Raw genomic sequence first — 4186 nt, 5'->3', positions numbered from 1 at the left:
CGTTTCTATTTAATTATCTATTTCTTTCATACAACTCCAATTTTCATGGGCGCCCGGGGCAATAGATTTTGTGCCTCGGGGAGTGTGCCATTGAAAATTGGTTTGAGCAATTTCCTCAATTTGATTATAAATTTCATTTGGGCGACGATTAACTAAAAGTCCCCCGGAGCTAGAGTCAAGTGTTTGTCTTGTGTGTGGCAACAACCCATTATAGAAAGTGGATACTTGTTGCCATACCGCAAGACCATGATGAGGACACCTTCTTAGTAGCTCCTTGAACCTTTCCCAAGTTTCATATATGGATTTCCCGTCCTCTTGTGAATATGTGTTAATTTCAGTCATTAATTTACCCTTTTTAGCAGGAGGGAAATACTTATATAAAAACTTTTGGGCTAGTTCATCCCAGGTGTTTACCGTATTGGTACATATGTCTGTCGACTTCGTCTTGTATCGAGTCTTGTATTAGTTTAGTTAGAACAGGGCACGTAGAACGAGAAAATGAGAAATGTATTAATAGGGACATTTCGCACGAAATGGGAAACAGTCATTTCGTACGAAATGAACTGTCCATTTCGCACGAAATGATCATTTTGTGTGAAACTGATTCCGTGAGAACTGTTTCGTGCGAAATAGCTGCCCCTATATATATGTGCCTTGTGATCTCATTTGTATCGATCTAATTCCGGTGCCGAAGTGCTGCCGAAGTGTCTCCAGGTTGTAATTTGTTGTGTTTTCAATATAAGAGATAGTTTAACTTGATTTTTGTGTAAATCAGCTGAAACAACTTCGATACGAATGAATTCCACCTCTCGTATTGATTAGAACTCTTCTAAACGACTCGTTTTGGGTCAGAAAACGATCCTACAAGTGGCATCAGAGCTCAGGAGGAAGAGTTCTTACTATTTCAGCTGCAAATTCTAATTTCTACGTCTTCTTTTTCAAAATTAACAAGTTTTCACGGATAAAATGGCTTGATTTTCTCACATTATATGCGAAACTGTGTTTTAACAAAGCCTTGAAAGAATTAAACCAAAAATCGGACTAAAACCTGATCAATTTGACAAAAACATGGCCGAATTGATGACATCAGTAGCATTTCGCATAAATTGAACATTTCGTTTCGCACGAAATCACTCAGATTCATCCATTTCATACGAAATAACATATTCATTTCGCACGAAATTGCTTGATTTGTTTCCTTTTCGCACGAAAAGGCCATTCCGTTTGAAACTGCACATCAGAGTTACATTTCGTACGAAATAGTTTTTATTTTGCGCGAAATCAGATTATCATTTTGCACGAAATCAATTTTTTTTCTTTTCACACGAAATTAGCATTTCATTTCGCACGAAGGTTGATTTCGCTTGAGAAGTTCATTCCGTGTGAAGGTCCATTTCGCTTGAAGAGTCCATTTCGTTTGAAAGTTTGATTTTGTGAAATTCTGAATCCGAATCATGGAAGAAGAGTTTTACAACGCCTTTGCTGCTCCGATTACTATTGCACAGAACACAATGTTAGAAAATGAAACGGGCACCATGCAAAAACCGCCAAAGCTCATGAATATTGAGGAATATAAAGGATGGGAGAAGCGATTCGAAAATTGGGTTCAAGCAAATTATTTGGATGCTTGGGAATGTGTTGAGACAAAATATGTTAGACCGGTATATGATGATGAAGAGGTTATTGCTATTAAAGATCTAAGTGTTGAGGAGAAAAAGAAATACAAAGATGAAAAGAAGATGACTAGTCAATTGCATCAAGCTGTTAAAGAAGATATCTTGGTTTTACTGCAACATAATGGAAGTGCGTATTCAATTTGGAAAGCATTAAAATCAAAGTTTGTTGGTAGTAAGGAAATGATCAAGAACAAAAAGTCGCTTTTGAAAAAAGAATTTGATCTATTTCCTGGTTTAAGAACTAAAAACACCAAGCAGATCATAGAAAGATATTGCAATCTGATAGTTAACATGAAGAGATTGAGCATCACAAAAGATAATGAAGAATTGATTGAAAAATTGGTTGATGCGTTGCCACATGATGTTTGGGGCACGTACCTTATGATGTTGAGAAATAAGAAAGATTTTGGAAGTCTAGCACTGGGAAAGTTTATTGAAAAACTTGAAGCTCAAGAGATGGAACAACGAAAAATCTCTAGAATGAAAGATTTTGATGGTGTTCAAGATATTGGTCTTTATTACAAAGGAGGTATCAATGATAAGGCCAACATGTCACCAAAGATTGAAACTGTATTTAATGCTAAAAGTTCTTCTGGAAGGTTATCTCAAGGATCAAACAACAAAATGTGATTTTCTTCATATCCATCAGTTGATCCAAATTTTTCAGCAACCATGAATGGAAAGATGTTACAATGCAACATTGCATTAAACCTTGAAGGTGGTCAAAATTTCTCAGAAGAGGTTGCGAAAGGTCACATGTCTTTGTTGGTGACTGTGTTAGAGTCATATGAGAGTTTAGTTGCAGGACGGATCGGAAATCCAATGTTGACAAAAGAGGATTATGATCAGATTGATGCTGAGGAGATGGAGTTAATGGATATAAAGTGGTGTTTGGCAAGTGTGTTGAGAAGAGCTGAGAAATTCAAACAGATCACAGGAAGAGATGATTTCCGTGATGCTAATGTTTCTACTTTGGGTTTTGATAAATCTAAAGTTACTTGTTTTCGTTGCAGGGAAAAAGGGCATTTCAAGCGAAAATGCACAAACCACGAAGCAAGTGGAGCTCAAAATCCGTTCAACAACAATGATTATTATCGGAAAGCAATTTATCATCAAGTTGCTCAACAATTGTATCAACAACATGAACCACAATCTGCACATGCTAAGAAGGCGATTGAAGAATCATCAAAGAGAGCTTGTATGGTGAATCAAGATGATAAAAAATCATCAAAAGGTTTCAGTTGGGAAAAATATATTTCAGCTGATAGCTAAGCATGTCTGATAGATCAAGATGATGAAAGATTACCAGAAGGGTTTAGCTGGGAAAAATTTAGCTGGGACAATTATTGTCCAGATAAAGAATTCTTAAAGGCTAAAGCTTTTGTTGCTCAAGTTGTTGAAGATAGTGATAATGATGATTATTATGCAAATATAATGAAAGAGCACTTAAGAATGCTAGAAGAAAGTGATGACAGTGATGATGGAAAAGTTCTAGTGAAAAAGAAGAAAGTTAAAAAACAAGTTAGCAGTGATGATGAAGAAGTCCGTGTGATAAAGAAAAAGGTAAAAGCAATTCCAGCTTTCACGGTTGAAGCAGAAGCTGATGCACGAAAGATTCATGTGAAATGTGAAACCTGTGAAGCAGTGAAGAAACAAAACAGTACTTTGATTCATAACATGAACAGATTGAAAGAATCCTATGATGTTCTAAACAAAGCAATGAATCAGTACAATCAATCAAGTAGTGAACAAGCAACAGCTATGAAGACACTTCAAGGAGCTTTCATGACAAAGCAGAAAATTGTTAATAATTACATTGAGAAGTGTGCTGTGCTGGAACAGAAACTGGAAACTCAGAGGATTGAAACAGAAAGGGTAAACAGGTTGTTAAAAAGTTACTCATGTACTTCTTATGTTATTGACAAGATTTATCCAACCGTTGAAGGCAAGAAGGCGTTTGAAGAAGAGAATATTGAAGAAAAGCATTCTGGTAAGAAACCTAGTGCCAATTATAACAAGTGTCCGCCTCCGCTTGAAAATGGATATTCTCCGCGAAATCCTAATTCGGAGAGAGTCAAAAAGGCAACCAATTTATAGTGGGAATCTGAGTCTTCAGATAATCTGCCAGACAATATTGATGTCACTTTCACTTCATCTGATACTGATCATCAGTCAGAGTTAATAAAGAAAATGGTCGATCAGGTGTTAGATAAAGATGAAACCGAGGAGTCAAAGTCGAAGTCAAATTCAGAGTCAAAGTCTAAAACGTCAAGTCCAACAGTCAAAAAGGGCAAACGGGTTTATAATAAAGCATTTCTGTTATCACAAAATAATTTGAATGACGAAACATTCAAAGTAGCATATACTTTGAATGATTCTGACAAATTATATTCTGATGAAGAATTTCTAATAAGAGGTGTTAAACCTGAAATGATAAAAAAGGTTTTCAAACTAACAGAAATTAATATTTCTGAAATAAAAGATGAAAATTTTTATGAAAAACCTAAACC

General features: G+C 35.7%; 1 non-coding gene across 1 annotated transcript; it reads left to right on the top strand.

The window, feature by feature from the left end:
* Positions 1 to 241: 241 nt before the first annotated feature.
* Positions 242 to 348, top strand: LOC118480759. The gene has a single exon (XR_004863736.1). It is a non-coding gene; the product is annotated as a small nucleolar RNA R71 (small nucleolar RNA).
* The last annotated feature ends 3838 nt before the right edge of the window (positions 349 to 4186 follow it).

The sequence above is a fragment of the Helianthus annuus genome, chromosome 7, assembly GCF_002127325.2.
Source record: "Helianthus annuus cultivar XRQ/B chromosome 7, HanXRQr2.0-SUNRISE, whole genome shotgun sequence".
NCBI lineage: Eukaryota > Viridiplantae > Streptophyta > Magnoliopsida > Asterales > Asteraceae > Helianthus > Helianthus annuus.
Note: the sequence above shows the minus strand (reverse complement) of the source record. Positions and strands in the feature narration are given on the sequence as shown.